The 17666-nt window shown below is 41.5% G+C and overlaps 1 pseudogene; it reads left to right on the top strand.

The window, feature by feature from the left end:
• The window catches only part of LOC127633193 (dynein axonemal heavy chain 9-like), a 184909-nt pseudogene that overhangs the window by 164886 nt on the left and 2357 nt on the right, over window positions 1-17666 (top strand).

The following is a 17666-nucleotide window of genomic DNA, read 5'->3' as shown; positions in this document are numbered from 1 at the left end:
TCTGAATGTAGTCTGTTTTAAGCAGTTTTGGCTGAATTGATTGCAGACCTTTAATATGTAATGTGTAATGTTTGTGGAATATCGAGACAGCATTCCCTTTAACCACTGTAATAAAATAAGAACAAGGAATATCAAATGCTGTCTTGCGAGCACTGTAATTATACGCATGTCATTCTGAGGCTTCAGAGTTATTCCAAAAACGTATTCGGACATGAAAAATAAGCTCTGTCATTGATTTAGAAAGAGCTTGAAGAAATACTAAGCTCACATTTCAACAACAGTCACAATTTATGGCAGCTTGTATGTCAGCAATTACAGCACACAGACAAAAAGACATACCTACACATTTAACACATTTTAGACTTTCTGTGAAACGTTGAGCTCTCCAATCGGTGTGCCCACACTCCATCTTTGTAGGTCACAGTGCTCGCATTTACCTCCTCTCATCTGGGAACGACTTCATCTGGCTCCACTGTAGCCACCTGTCACATGCCCACATTAGCTTAATCACATTACTCAGAGCCACGGGGCCTCCAAGGAGCTGTAAGGAACAGAGCAGCCACAGTAACTAGTGTTAGAGGAGGCAAAGAGTCAGCTATAACGAGGCACCCTGAGGGGTTGGAATACATGACGTTCAGCTCAGAGTCAACTGTCATTTCAATACTTGTGGAATGGAAGGCTGCAGAATAACATTTCTTTAGAACAACATTTTAGACAAGACATTTCATGTTCCTTTATGGAAGTATAATCATGACTAAAGTCTTTGCAAAAAACATGTTGATTAGCAGGGGCTGCAGTTTAAAATGGATGTATTTTTAAGCTGAGGATACTGAACGTAATGAAAAATAAATCCAGTAAAAATAAAATAGTAACAATTAACCTACCAGTGTTGATGAAATTATGTATGTAATGTTACCAAATGAACTATGCTTAACATATACAAGCATTAAGTATGTTTTTATTATTTTAGTTAGTGTAATTAAAAAAAAAAATATTATTATAGGCTGTAGTCATGATTATACTTCCATATTCCTTATATAATATACAGTTTACTGCATCATATATGAGTATATTTGGAAGAGTTCATCAAGCAAGAGATGATGGATGGCGAGTTGTACCAGGCCCCTGGCTTCCCCCTGCCTTTAAAAATGCATTACAATGGCTTTCATCAGGTAACTAGCCTAGTCTAGTCTAGTTTTATAACAAAAAGACAAATCCATTAGATTGTGGGTTTGTGCACATAAACCTCTTTTTACTATGTCAAACATAAAATATTTCATTACTGAAATGATGACATTAATAACAACAAAGTCAAAGTAGGTTTATTGTCATTTCTCTTCTAAAAGGTATGAGAGGAAACAAAACATTGACCCTTGTAGAAACCATAAAGAATGAAAACACAAAAATACAAACGCAAAAAATATTAAAAAAAATATACAACAGGCTAGTCAACTCCGCTCCTGAAAGGTCAATGTCCCACAGAGTTTACTTCCAACTCTAATCAAAATTTTCTTCTCGACATTTTGCATGTATTAACAGCACAGATTAAAACAGTACTAGTAAAGTAGCTTCATTTTCCATCATCCCGTACACTATTGTACGGGATGATGGAAATCCCGACTACTGGGCCCTGCAGAAATGGGAAATAATCTGGCATTTTCACCAGAAAACTACACGCTATATTTCATCATTTCAATTTTGGCATTATTGTTGTGGTTGTTTGTGTGTAAATATGTGAGTAGTCAAAATGCCTGCAGAAGTCCCTAGGCAAAGAGAGAACAGTCTTTCTCTGTCTCTCACTCTGTCTCTCAGCTTTCTGCATGGCTTTTAAACCAGACAGCTCTAGCATTATTGGGCAACATCCTAGAATAGAGGCCCAATGGAATCCATGAAGCCAGTGCTCATCTCTTTTAATGTGTCCCAGACTAGTAATTTCACTGCAGTTTGTTTTATATGTAGTTTTGTACTGATGTCCTGTGAGTCTAATGAGATTCAGTATAGAGGATACAAGCTAATTCAAAACAGCACCACAGAGGTTTTACTAGAAGATATCCCATTCACCTGCATTATTATGGCGCTAAGACTCATTACCCACACTGGTTTCTGGTATAATTGGGTATATCGAATATCTGGCAACCACACCGGAATGTGTTCTCTTAATCAGTAAGACATCAGCCGTGCACCAGTATCTACAAAGCCGGCAACATTTTTACACAAATATTACATTCGTGCAAATTGTTTATTGTTTTCCGCGACTATATACTGTATATATATATATATATTAAAATTGATCTTAAATGACATTTTTTACATACTCTTGAGATGTCAAGAGACATCTCAATGGAGAGCTTAGTGTGTGAAATTTGCTGATAAACAGCTAACTAGCGATTTAGATTCACTTAGAAGTTAATAAACAGAAGTGGCGGTTCAGAAAATATCACACATAATTCTGCCTTGCCTTTCTAAATATGTATTTTAAAACTGTTCTGAATATGTTACTTTTTATGTGATGAATTGGAATACAATACTTAATACATTTAAGAGAGAGTATCTGGTATTCAGCCTAGGATACTATCTTTAAAGGTGAAGTGTGTAGCTTTTTTTATGTCAAAATGTTAAACTATCCCAGTTTATTGTTCATTGACAACCGTAAGTATGCCATTCATGGGTTTACCTCCCCCAAAAGTACAACATTTACATCAAAACATTTATATTATATTTTGAGCAGTCTGCTAAGCTCCACCATCCCTTTCTAGCTAAGCCTATAGCGAGAGTTTGGGCCATGGCTACTTGCACTAGCTGTTCAGCTGGGAGAATATGAACAACCATGGCTGAACTGTATAGAGGAAAAGACATTTTGCTTCAACTACAGATATTAAAGCCAAAATTTGAAGAATGGCTTAAAGACATAAAAACAAGTAAAACGAGTTAACATTGGCATCACATTTACAACATGCCACCAATGATGAGATCGCTCTGGCAAATGTGAGCGCCAATAACAAGATTGTAATGCATATCGCTAATACACTGCTGCTTAAATTTTTCAAAGAATTTAAATAAAAAATTTAATTAAATTTAAATTAATAAAAAATTGCTGAATTTACACTGCTAAAAAAGATGGAAATGCTTCATCATAGTCTGTGAAAAGTGTCCATTGTCCAACAGTCTGAACATTTCTGCACAACAAGCCACATGATTTGAGGTATCATGTTTGTAGCACAAACAGTACAAGTTAAAAATGAGGTTAAGGACTTTTGAAAAATATTTAACTATATGCAATAGTGATAGTGGCCTTAGCAAGCACAGCTGACTTATTAGATTTTCATATGAGATATGTTGTAAATCACATAGGTCATACTGAGCTTGATTTAATCTGTTTTTATACAACCCCCCCTCATGACAGTACAAGGATTTCAACCAATGAATTGTTAAAAATATTTAAAAATTTAAATGCAAAATAATTAATAGATTTATACCTTGCATCATTATATTGATTATCTTGCTTCATTATATTGATTATTGGTGAATGAGTATCTCAGTATGAGATTCTGTAGATTTGTTTCTTCTATTTTCTTATTTCTATGTTGTTGTTAATTGTTGCTGAGACTTCCTCTTCCTTTATGTCATCCTGAAGCTGATCTGATGTAGATGACCCCGCCCCTGCCTCCCCAGCCTGAGAATTGCAAACCACACACTGAGACCCTTTGTTACAAGACCCATCCACACAAATTTCCCTCAAAATGTGGTAAATGCCAGCCAATTCATACCCAAGATTAGTGGATGGGTGAGGCGAGGACTAACCGCAGCCTTGACACTATGCTTTTATCCCCGAAATTGAATGACGACCTTCACTAATGGGTAATCATGAATATCCCTGTGCACACACGTCTTATTTTCACACGCTGACTTGAATCCAAAGCCTCGGATTTAATCAAACTTTGGTGAATGGAGGTTTGATTAGAACCTGAATCCACCAAGGCTTGCTATGTACCCCCCTTTATACTCACAGGTATCCGGTACGCTCCTGCTAGATCAGGTTGGCCTGTGGTGCGTGGGGAACCTAGACTAATGTCTCCATCTCCATCATGGGTTATCGGTCACGGAAATGCCCAGGTTTCCTGCAGCTCCAACAGACCAGCCAGCAGGATGAATGATCCATGGGACCAGGGAATTCATTTTGGTAAAGGAATTCACCCTATGCACTATACTTTGATCCAAACTTAACCCATATGAGGAGGACCACATCTGCACCTGACTTAAATTTAAGCTTAGTGTATCAATGTTACATTTAACCTCATTAAACCAACAGAGAGTGGGTGTGTGTAGTAAAGGATTTAGGAGCTCTGTGAAAAGGGTCAGGATAATCATGTTGTCATGTCTTGAGACAGACACTGGAAGCCCCCTTGTGCCTGAAGAGGTTACAGTGAGCTAATTTCCCAGCAGTTGTCTGGTTTGGGAGTCTCTGACATTTAAAAAATTAGATATGGGAGCTCTATAAGTGTGCTTGAATGCTTTATGACAGCTGACCTTTTTTAGTTAAGAGATTGGGATTTGTAAGCAATGACTGCTTTGCATTAAACTGCTCATGTAACTGACACAGACAAATAGATCTACTGAGAGGGTCATGATTAAATAACCCACACCCAGTTAGGATTTCATTGCCAATTTCACATTCCAAGTCTTCTTTACAACAATAGTTTTTAGGAAAAGTGTGAACTCACATTCCTTGTTTTGTGTAACCACTGACATGTGTGTCCAGGTGAAAGAAGTGCTTGATGAGATTCTTGAGAAGCTTCCGGAAGATTTTAATGTGGCAGAGCTGATGGGAATGGAGAGGACCCCATATATCGTTTTGACATTCCAGGAGTGCAAGCACATGAATATCCGGACACAAGAGATCAGATGCTCTCAAAAAGAGCCCAATCTGGGCTTAAAGGTTAGGACTCCTTTTCTTTCTCTCTCTCTCTCTCTCTCTCTCTCTCTCTCTCTCTCTCTCTCACACTCACACACACACACACACACACACACACACATACAAATAAACCAGGAATAGTTCATGTCATTTTAAACCCATACAGCTTTCTTTCTTCAGTGGATCACTAAAGGTGAATAAGGACTGGGGCTGTCAAGGTCTTAAAAGACTAAAAGGCACTATGAACTTATCATAAAATTGGTCCAAATATTTTATGCTTGCTATTGAAAGTCTTCTAAAGCCTTACAATAGCTCTGACGAACAGACCGATATGTATGTTGTTATTCACTGACAATCTTCCCCTCCCCTTGTCATTAGACACATTGCGTGAGGTTTGATGTCTGTGATATTTGATCATGAGACATGCGGGTACCATTAGCATCAAATGTCGTCAAATTGTATAGATTTTTTTTTATAGTCCATACAACCAGGGTTGGGAGGGTTACTTTTGAAATGTATTTCACTACAGATTACAGAATACATGCTGTAAAATTTTTGTAAAAGTTTGTTAGATTACTCAAGGTCAGTAAATTATTCTAAAAATGTTGGATTACTTCCTCAGCACTTGTAGATTTTTTTCACTTGTTTTAACTATAAAAACTTTGCCAGTACAGTAAGACAAAATGCACATGTTAAAAATAACATTCTCTGAAAAACCAAAATATCTTATGCAGTGTTGTTTCTAAAACAAGATCAATCAAATAGAAAAACAATATTTTACAATGTATTATTTAAAAATATATTTTGTATTTTAAATATGTAATCCCGTTACATGTATTCCGTTACTCGCCAACCCTGCATACAACTTTTGCAGTCCATTTCAGAGTTTTTGCGGAGGGGAAGATTCATTATATTTCTGTCCGTTCCTCAGACCCTGTCTACACTGGACGCAAGTGGTGCGTCATGTTGCATCAAAAGCATAACTTTACCAATCATATCATGACATTGTCTACTTTCAAAGCATTTTTTTCCGGTGTGTCGCGTAGCACTGACAGTAAACCGATGCCCCGTTCTATTGCTGACATGCAGCAGAGCTACTGCAGTGACTTTTTACTCAAGCTCTCAGCTGATTGGTCCATGCTGTCTGCATGTCATTTATAATGTTCACTTCAAAGCTTTCAGTGTAGACAGCCTCAAGCCATTGCGTCATGTCTCATCATGTCCCATCAACGGACACATCCAGTGTTGACAGGGTGTCACACAAAGCTAACGTGGCATCTGAACATTTAAATGTTTTTTAGACAACTTTTATGATACTTTTTATCATTTTGGAGCTTGACATAACCAGTCCCTATTCACTTCATTCAATACATGTAAAATAGTGTGAATGCAAAATTTTTATTTTTGTGTGAACTGTTCCTTTAAATAAGATATTATACTGCGTTTTAAACCATCTTTGCCTCCAAAAACCTTGTGTACTGCTGTACAGCGGCAAATGCCAATCTCACTGTCTCTTTACTGATTTTGATGCCACAATATTAAAATCTGATATTCAAGTACAGAATAGTTACTGGTTTCTTTGACCAACTGGTCATTGTCTATCTAACCTATTCCTTGGTTACATATGAAATGAAATCACAAGCATGCAGCCAAGGGAATTTGCTGCTCTTTTTAAACTTTTCTTTAAATGTATTATGTCCTTGAATGATGTTAACTTTATTTAGAAATGGAAACTATTTACTAACGGAGGATTTTGGCCATGGCAGAAGGTGTTTTGATCGAGCAGAGATTCAGCAGGGAGGAATGATTGTCATTGCTATGTGGAGTATGCATTACTTATTGAAATATGTGAGCTCTTTGCTGCGTGGTTATGTGACACAACATGATACAAGTCATGTTTATTCACAGCCTTTAGAGTGGTAGAGTGAAGAAGCTGAGTGGCTGTTGGAAAATGTTAATTATTAAAGATTTTTACATTAGGATTTTTACATTGTGTCATTACCAGTCAGATCAATCCAACAATCTTTATTTTTTTTATTTATTACATTTAAAGTTCATTGACTGCTAACTCATTGTTATGTTAGCAAGGATTATTTAGATTTTTCTCGAAAAACCTGAAAATCAATGCTATCACACACACAATATAAAGATCCATCCATCCATCCATCCATCCATCCATCCTATATAGTCGCTATTAAGTTTAAACAATTTTCATTCAGAAAAAATAAATGCGTAAGTAAATATCATTCAACACCTGATCCTAACCTCAGGCTGTGTACCGTTATCTCATAGGGTGAACACACAATGACCAATGGCATGGAGAATTTACAATACGCCATATACCTGGACCAAGTGTTAGAAACCTGAACCTCTGATTTCACCTTTCCCTCTGCTGTTTGGCTGACCGGCTGATTCAACCACCAGTCTTTCCTCTCGGCCATCATGCAGTCCATGGCCCGCCACAACGAGTGGCCCCTAGACAAGGTGTGCCTGCAGTGTGATGTCACCAAGAAGAATCACGAGGAGTTTAGCTCCCCACCAGGGTAGGGCACTGACTTCCATGGGCTGTTCATGGAGGAAGCACGGTAGAATACACAGGTAAGCTATGATGTAGAAGATACTTTGAAACTAACTTGTAGCTTGTATTACTCTAAATACAACCAATCAAACGTCTCGGGTTATGACTATAACCCTTGTTCCCTGAGAAGGGAACGAGACACTGCGTCGTTGAAAACGACTCTTTGGGGAACGCTCCTTAGCGTGCGCCTCTGAAGTACAGGTGAAACTCGAAAAATTAGAATATCATGCAAAAGTTCATTAATTTCAGTAATTCAACTTAAAAGGTGAAACTAATATATTATATAGACTCATTACAAGCAAAAGTAAGATATTTCAAGCCTTTATTTGATATAATTTTTGATGATTATGGCTTACAGCTTATGAAAACCCCAAATTCAGAATCTCAGAAAATTAGAATATTGTGAAAAGGTTCAGTATTGTAGGCTCAAAGTGTCACACTCTAATCAGCTAAACACCTGCAAAGGGTTCCTGAGCCTTTAAATGGTCTCTCAGTCTGGTTCAGTTGAATTCACAATCATGGGGAAGACTGCTGACCTGACAGTTGTGCAGAAAACCATCATTGACACCCTCCACAAGGAGGGAAAGCCTCAAAAGGTAATTGCAAAAGAAGTTGGATGTTCTCAAAGTGCTGTATCAAAGCACATTAATAGAAAGTTAAGTGGAAGGGAAAAGTGTGGAAGAAAAAGGTGCACAAGCAGCAGGGATGACCGTAGCCTGGAGAGGATTGTCAGGAAAAGGCCATTCAAATGTGTGGGGAGCTTCACAAGGAGTGGACTGAGGCTGGAGTTACTGCATCAAGAGCCACCACACACAGGCGGGTCCTGGACATGGGCTTCAAATGTCAAACGTCTTACCTGGGCTAAAGAAAAAAAGAACTGGTCTGTTGCTCAGTGGTCCAAAGTCCTCTTTTCTGATGAGAGCAAATTTTGCATCTCATTTGGAAACCAAGGTCCCAGAGTCTGGAGGAAGAATGGAGAGGCACACAATCCAAGATGCTTGAAGTCCAGTGTGAAGTTTCCACAGTCTGTGTTGGTTTGGGGAGCCATGTCATCGGCTGGTGTTGGTCCACTGTGCTTTATTAAGTCCAGAGTCAGCGCAGCCGTCTACCGGGACATTTTAGAGCACTTCATGCTTCCTTCAGCAGACAAGCTTTATGGAGATGCTGACTTCATTTTCCAGCAGGACTTGGCACCTGCCCACACTGCCAAAGTACCAAAACCTGGTTCAATGACCATGGTATTACTGTGCTTGATTGGCCAGCAAACTCGCCTGACCTGAACCCCATAGAGAATCTATGGGGCATTGCCAAGAGAAAGATGAGAGACATGAGACCAAACAATGCAGAAGAGCTGAAGGCCGCTATTGAAGCATCTTGGTCTTCCATAACACCTCAGCAGTGCCACAGGCTGATAGCATCCATGCCACGCCGCATTGAGGCAGTAATTAATGCAAAGGGGCCCAAACCAAGTACTGAGTACATATGCATGATTATACTTTTCAGAGGGCCGACATTTCTGTATTTAAAATCCTTTTTTTATTGATTTCATGTAATATTCTAATTTTCTGAGATTCTGAATTAGGGGTTTTCATAAGCTGTAAGCCATAATCATCAAAATTATATCAAATAAAGGCTTGAAATATCTTACTTTGCTTGTAATGAGTCTATATAATATATTAGTTTCATCTTTTAAGTTGAATTACTGAAATTAATGAACTTTTGCACGATATTCTAATTTTCCGAGTTTCACCTGTATGAATGAAACTATTCCAATCTTGATTGGTGTTGCGTCATGACGTAACATGTGACGGCATAACCGGATGCATAAAAGTGGCGCCGGCACACATACACATTAGCCTAGCGATGAAGCAAGCCGCTCTCAGGCCTTGAGGCGTGGCAGGGCGGCGCAGTGTCTCGTTCCTTCTCAGGGAACAAGGGTTATAGTCATAACCGAGGCGTTCCCTTCGAGGGAACTTCGCACTGCGTCGTTAGCTGACTCTTTGAGGAGCGAATGCCCACTAGGCCACGCGCGAAAAAGGCCTGCCCTAGGGTGAAACTGAACTCAGGCACTCAGCTAGGGCGAGAGCACGCGTCGCCAGGCGTGCTAGGGAGGTGCAGACTGTAAAACCTGATGAAAGTGTCGTGGGGTAGCCCAACCGGCTGCCTCACAGATCTCCTGGAGGGGTACTCGATAAGAGAGCCCTAGAGGGCGCCATGCCTCTAGTTGAATGAGCCCTCACGGCCAAAGGTGAAGGCAAATTGTGCACCTTGTAGGCCGAGATAATAGCCTGAACAATCCAATTACTAATGGTTTGTTTCGAGGCAGGAGCCCCTTCTTAGGTGACCCAAAACACACTAACAGTTGGTCCGACCTCCTCCAAGAAGAGGACCTCTCGAGAGTAAGCGCTCAAAGCTCTGACAGGGCAGAGCAAATGGAGCCTCTCTTCTTCTGCCGACACATGAGGTGGAGGATGAAAAGCCTGCAGGACCGTGGGCAGTGCCGTGTTAGGCGGCACCTTAGGCACATAGCCAGGTCTCGGGTGTAAAATGGCTTTAACTCCGCCAGGGGCAAACTCCAAGCAAGCTGGCGTCACTGCCAGGGCTTGAAGATCACCCACCCTCTTTAGAGAGGTAATAGCTAAGAGAAAGCCATCTTGAGCGTCAGGTCCTTGGGTGAAGCCGACTGAAGGGGTTCGAAGGGGCCAGGGATAACCCGTCGAGAACCACCGCCAGGTCCCAGGCAGGAACCCTGGACCTGGTTGTCGAGTCTCATCCTCCATGTACCCACGGAGAAAGCGAATGACCAGCTGGTGCCTCCCCAGAGGCCCATCACTCAGTGGTGCATGGAGCGCCCGAAATGGCAGCCACGTACACCTTAAGTGTGGAAGGGGAGAGACCACAGAAAGCGATCTTGAAGAAACTCCAGAACTGAAGCCACCGGGCAGTTAACTGGATCTACTTCATGTTCTCTACACCAAGTGGAGAACACATTCCACTTGAGGCCATATAATCTCTAGTAGGCGGAGCCCTAGAGCTAAGTATGGTTTCAACCACCCCAGCTGATAGACCAGCATTTGGGTACTGAACCCCTCAGGGGCCAGACCCACAGTTTCCACAGCTCTGGGCGAGGGTGGAAGACTGTGCCCCCGCCTGAGACAACAGATCCCTCCTCAGAGGAATCTGCCATGGCCGAGCTATCAGGAGTGAAATTATGTCTGAGAACCATACTCGGGCCGGCCACATGGGGGCAACCAGAAGTAGACTGATGCCCTCTTGGCGGACCCTTTCCAGGACTCCGGGAGCAGAGCGATCGGGGAAATGCGTACAGGCTGAAGCCTCGGCCAAGCCTGTACCATGGCGTCCAACCCCAGTGGGGCTGGATGTGAGAGGGAGAACCAAAGTGGACAGTGGGACGTCTCTCGAGACGTGAACAGATCCACTTCTGATGGTCCAAATTTGTCCCATATCAACTTCACCACCTCTGGATGAAGTCTCCATTCCCCGGGCCTCAGCCCCTGCCTCGACAGGATGTCTGCTCCCTGATTCTGAACCCCCGGAATATACATTGCTCCTGGCAAAGCGGCCGTCCATGACCGCGCCCCAGCCAGTGAGGGAGGCGTCTGTCGAAACGGTTTTCCGGCGACATGATGCTCCCAACACTGGCCCTTGGGACAGGAACCAAGGTTTCTTCCATATTAGCAGAGAACGAAGGCACCTGCGGCGTTACTCTGATTATACTGAAATGGATTCCGCTGGGGAAAACCCCTTGGCTTTCAGCCACCACTGGAGGGGCCTCATGTGTAGAAGGCCCAACGGTACAATGTTGGATGCGCTGCCATGAGGCCCAGCAGTCTTTGAAATTGCTTTACAGTGATGGCCTGGCCTAGCTTTAACCGGACACCATCACCATAAGGGACTCGATCGTGCAGGAGACATGCGTGCCTGCATCGTAACAGAGTTCCACACAACGCCAGAAGCGTTGTGCACTGGGATGGTTGTAACACACTCTTTTTGTGTTGAGTCTCAACCCCAAACTTCGAATGTGGCCAAGAGCGACATCTCGATGCCGAACCGCCATTTCTCGAGACTGGGCCAGAATGAGCCAGTCGTCGATAAAATTCAGTATCGCGGATGCCCTGAAGTCTCAGAGGAGCAGGAGCTGCATCCATACATTTGGTGAATGTGCGGGGAGAGAGTGCTAGGCGAGCGGAAGAACCCGATATTGGTAAGCTTAAGCCCCGGCGAACCTCAGGAACCTCCTGTGACATGGAAGGATGGGTACATGAAAATAGGCGTCTTTTAGATCTATCGTGACAAACCAGTCCTCGGATCTGATCTGACTCACGATGACAGGAATGGTAAGCATTTTGAACCTGAACCTCCTCAAAGGCGGTTCAAAACTCTGAGATCTAAAATCGGCCTCAAACCCCCATCCTTTTTTGGAACTATAAAGTACCGGCTGTAAAGACCGGACTCCCTGTCTGAATGAGGAACACGTTCTATGGCCTCCTTCAGCAGCAGAGATTGCACTTCTTGTTCCATCACCTGAGCCTGCTCGGAACCACTGTAGTCTGCACCACCCCAGAGAATTTGGGGGCGGTGCCCGAACTGCAGTTTGTACCCTGATTTTATTATATGCAGGACCCATGCAGATATGTTGGGAAGATGATTCCATGCCTCTACAAAATCTACTACGGGAACCAGCCTCTCGAGGCTGGTCTCGAGTGTTTTCGAGCACTGTTCTCGACTTCCTGAGGCGAGATACCGGCAGGATTTAGTCGATACAGTCCTTGTGACCACAATTGATGTGTGTTTTTATTTTTTGACGCGAGCGACGCGGTGTGCGTTAAGCTGGAAATTGATGTGGCCCGAAGCGTCAGAGGCGGCGGGAACCGACACCGATTTCCTGAGGACTCCGCTGCGAGAGCAACCTCGGTTGCTCTGCAGCGGAGGACAGCCCTCCGAGGTTCTACCACCTCGGTAGGACCTCTTTCCTGAAGCTTCAACTAAGGGAACCAGCCTCTCGAGGCTGGTCTCGAGTGTTTTCGAGCACTGTTCCCGACTTCCTGAAGCAGGAAACCGGCAGGATTTAGTCGATCACGGTTCTTGTGACCACAATTGATGCTTGTTGTTTTTATTTTATTTATTTATTTTTTTATATATATATTTTTTTTTTTGACACGAGCGTTAGCTGTGCGTTAAGCTGGAAATTGATGTGGCCCGAGCGTCAGAGGCGGCGGAAACCAACACCGATTGTGTGCGGCCATGTAAGCCCTACTTATTAAAGCAGATGTATCTCTGCAGGGCTTACTAGGCAGCGCCGGGTTTTAGCCCATATACCGTGCCCCAAAAGCGTAATCAAACACTGGGGCTGGAGATCACGGGACGAATCGCGGTTTACCCCACGATCTCGTTTTAGATATCTTTGTGGAGATCGGGAAAAAGCGGCAAACCCGAGCTGAGTTTGTGATCTGTGCCGCAGGAAGCGCCGCGTCTAATTTGCTTTCAACTTGCGTTCCCTGCTCATTTTGTGGCCAGCTGATATTCAGTCTGGCCCGCGCACGCGTCACAACCTCAATCAGCTCCTCATAAGCTTGGCCAAAAACTGGCGTGCTTGGCTCACGATTAGATCCGCATCGATGCTGAGCATATCCACTTCCTCGGAAGCAGTGAGCTCAAGCAAGGGGACCTGATCATGGGCAGAAGAAGCCGCGGCGGGCTTCTGCACCACTCACAGTAGGCTCGGGATCCTCAAGCGAAGAATGAGAACGTGCGCAGCAGTCTCATTCTCATCTGCAAAATCCGCTCGCGAACCCGCGATTTCAATCGCGCGCTGCCTCAACAGGCGCGGGACCAAAACCGTGGGGCAGCGAGCCTGACCGTGCTCATCGAAAGCACGCCAACGGGGCGCAGCACTCTCATGGGTAGTGCTTCACAACTTTCACAGGCAGATCCCTCGAGAGCTGCCTGTGCGTGCTATGCTCCCAAACAGTTCACACATAAAGCGTGCGTGTCCCTACCCGTAATGAAGCGAGGGCAGGGGTGCACGCACTTCTTGAACTGTTAGGTGGCCATAATATTTTTAAATCAGACAAACAACACCAAATAAGACAAACAATTTCAACATAGAGCTTGCTGAAGAGCGAAAGCTAATGTGTATGTGTGCGGCGTCACTTTTATGCATCGGTTATGCCGTCACATGTTACGTCATGGCGCTAACACCAATCAAGATTGGAATAGTTTCATTCATACTTCAGAGGCGACGCTAAGGAGCGTTCCCAAAGAGTCGTTTTCAACGACGCAGTCGCGAGTTCCCTCGGAAGGGAACTAGAATGTTGAAATTTGAATCGAAAACAGTGATGAAACAGCAGCATTTTACTTAAAAGAAAAGTAGCTTGTAGTAGTTCTTACAACAGCTGAACTATCTTGCTACTGAAAAAATGTGTTAAAGCATTATAATGTGTCATTATTTATGTTATAAGTTATTTATGCTCTATTTTTTTCTGGAATTTAAGTCACTTTTTCTTTTTTTATTTGCAATTTACAGTCCAAAAGCACTCCAAAAACACTGCACACCACAACACATATGCTTGCACAAAAACAGTGGCATTTGTATGTAGCCTATTCAGAGTATTTTTCCTATACAAAGGATTTTAATATAAAGTATAAAGTATTGCAAAGTATTTTAAAGAGTCATGTCATGACGAATCTAATTTTCCTTGAGATTTTGACAAATAATAGGTCTTTCAACAATAAAAAAATGTCAGAACTCAAAACTTAATCTCCAGTGCTAAAAAAAAAAAAAGCATTTATTGAAACCAAGCTGCTAAAACACCTCTTTCTGTACTTCCATAAAATTGTGATGTCACAAAAGATACTCATAAATCCATGACTGCCTCTACTCAACAACATCAACACCTACTTTACATCATCACACTCTTGGCCCCACCCACTGGGGCTCAGTTTGTACTCTGAGAGAGAGAGAGAGAGAGAGAGAGAGCAGAACAAACAGGCCTAGTGTTGCTTTATTTACAGTCCTAACTATTCCTGAACACCACCCATCTGCGCTATTTTCAATTGATGGTGTATGTAAACATTAGATGGACGTCTTTTACAGTTTTGATGCATTTCCAGCTATGTGCATTTCAGTGCAGGATGATACTGAAAACTGGATGAGCATCTGGACTGAATCTTCATTGTGCTTTGGACTATGCGTGTGCGTCATGTGATGTGTCTTCAGAGTATTTCAGCATGGATTGCGTGTTTTGTTGACTAATTTCAGCGTGATTGCTTGTGAACCAGTAATAAAACAAGGTATTATGCTATATGCTAAGGAATTGTTATTGAAGTATGGGGAAGTTAAAATACATATAGGGATCAAAAACATAGGTAAACAGTTCCATTTATTAATATATAAAATGTCATGACTGTTAGATAATTGATGGTGCTGACACACTGTTTACACCAGGCGTGTCCGTTGATGCGACGCAACAGCTTGAGGCTGTCTACACTGGGCACATTGACACAAACGTTCTAAATCATATATCTGTGCGGCTCAACAACTTTTGGGCCAGTTGTATAATCCAGGGCTGAATTCTCTTCCCAGTCTGTCCCTGACCATAATCATATCTTTCAATACTACACCAGCCAAAGTATCACAATACCAAGTAGTATCAAAATACCTCATGATATAGTATTAATTCTTAAAACAGTTTGTCTTTGTGTTTCCTAAAACTAGCCATTCTACATGTAGCTCCAAAAGTGGTGAAAATAACTAATGGATGAACAGGGAAAAGACTCAAATGGACTAACTTGTTACCTAATACATTTTTTGTTTAATGTCAAAAAAGTCCGTTCAAACGGCAACGGCTTAACATTTTTATTCCATTATTTCGGTGATTATTTGAATGTTGGTAACATATAAAGATGTAATGTTGAAAAGACTGTTTTGAGCTGCTGTTTCTTTATTATAACCACTTTAACCCTCTTTCCTGATAAACAGCAGCAGGAATGCAGATTACACACACACTGGCTAAAGCATTTAGGTCAAATGAAGTGGCACCATCCCATTCTTTATAGGCAGTGGGATGTGTCCGAAGGTGTTTAATAAGGTTGCTGTCGTTTTCCCCCTTTGGCTTGAAATCTTTGTAGACATTCACGGCAGATGGGTTTTCCCAGTCTCATCAGCCAAAACCCCAAATAATTCAAAATATCGCTTGGTGAATTGAGTTTTATTTAAATCCATATTTTCCATTTGGAGACATGACCGCCAAATTGACATGCATGCGTGTTTGAAGCATGGGAAAACTACACTTTGAAAAATAAACAAAGCCATATAGGGAGCAGACTACTTTAAAGGTCTGATTCAAATGAAGGTTTTATTGAAAATAATATTTACTACCACACTTACAACATAACTTACAGTACTACAATTTAAAAAATACTGTGGCACCACCAGTATTATGAAGGTTTAGTATCACAATACTACCGTAGCACTGGTACACCGTGCAACCCTATCTCATACAGTACCAACTTTGGATCAGTTAATGGTGTAAGTTTAGGGAAACCTTGGGGAATGTCATTTCTTTTCAAATTCCATTGATGTAGTGGTGTACAAATTAAACACTTACATTTACATTTATGCATTTATGCATTTGGCAGACATTTTTATCCAAAGCAACTTACAGAGCACTTATTACAGGACAATCCAGGAGCAACCTGGAGTTAAGTGCCTTGCTTAAGGACACAATGGTGGTGGCTGTGGGGCTTGAACCAGCATCCTTCTGATTACCAGATTACCAGTTATGTGCTTTAGACCACTACACCACCACCACTCTATTAAAATTTTAGTTAATAGCATAACTACTTACAGTACCTCCCCAGCACTACAGGTACAAGCAGGGACTAAAAATGGTTCAAGGAACGAAAACGAAAACCGAAAAGGAACAAAATAATTTGCAGAATGTAACCAAAAACGGGAACGAAGTCATTTTCAATTGTTCCAGAGGGAAAACGTTTTTTTTTAAATGCTGGTAACCAGTTATAGCCAGTTATTTTCTTTCCACATTTTTTTTTTTCATGAAGCTAAAGGGTTTATGGCAGTACATTTTTGGAATTACATTTAATTACAATTAATGTTGCCTGAAAAGTTTAACCTTGTGCTGTGATCCTGAAGGAAACTGCTGCATCGCATACTGCTTTGCCTAATTGCCCATTGCCCGTGGATATTGCATTCTGTGAATGATGACCTTTTTATCAACTATGTATGATTACTACATATACTGTAAATGCATGGCTAATCCAGATACAAAAAAAAAATAAAAAACATTATTATAGGTAAAAAGTATATTTCTCAGTTGTTCTGACAGAATTTTGCTTAGATATGATGTTAAACCTGCAGTCCATTTCAGAGTTTTGGCGTAGGGGAAGATTCATTAAATTTCAGTCCGTTCCTCAGACCCCTAATTAATACAGGTTTGATGCTGCTGGGATGTGACTGAGAAACTGTAAATTAATTATACTTGGATTTACTGTATGGTTGTTATGATTTCTATTCTGATAAATCCACCACGCAGGAAAAATGTATGGCTATTTCCGATTATTTTGGTGAAGCAAGTGGCTTTTTTTAGCTTGTTTATCTTGTGAGATTTGGAAACACTGCATTGGTATTTCACCCACCCCTTAGATCAGAGTACTTTAAAAAGAATGTTTTTAATTGTTATTTTATTTTGTTCTAACCGGTCACCATATAGAAAGGAGATGGCGGAACTTCTGAAACAAAATGAAAACTAATGTTTTTTGAAACAGAACGAACCAAAATGTTTTTAGTCCCTGGGTAAGAGGCAGGATGTTGGTTCTGTCTGAGAATTGATTATCTGTAAATAACAGTTCTAGATTAGTATTATAGAGAAACATCTAGTGAAAGCCAGGGTAAAGTACATAGCATAGAGGCACACCACCATACATGAGGTTCTTTAAATTATTCAAAACTTATTTAATTAATGAAACCAGCTGGATATTAATTAGCATTGTTGTGGGGGGTTAGGGGTTAAATTAATTGATTCTGGTTTGGTTAAATTAATTGATTCTGATTTGGTTAAATTAATTGATTCTGATTGCTTTTGAGACTTGTTACTACAGTTTAGCATTCCCACATGCAGGAATGCACAAACAAAC

The sequence above is a fragment of the Xyrauchen texanus genome, chromosome 40 (genome assembly GCF_025860055.1).
Source record: "Xyrauchen texanus isolate HMW12.3.18 chromosome 40, RBS_HiC_50CHRs, whole genome shotgun sequence".
NCBI lineage: Eukaryota > Metazoa > Chordata > Actinopteri > Cypriniformes > Catostomidae > Xyrauchen > Xyrauchen texanus.
Note: the sequence above shows the minus strand (reverse complement) of the source record. Positions and strands in the feature narration are given on the sequence as shown.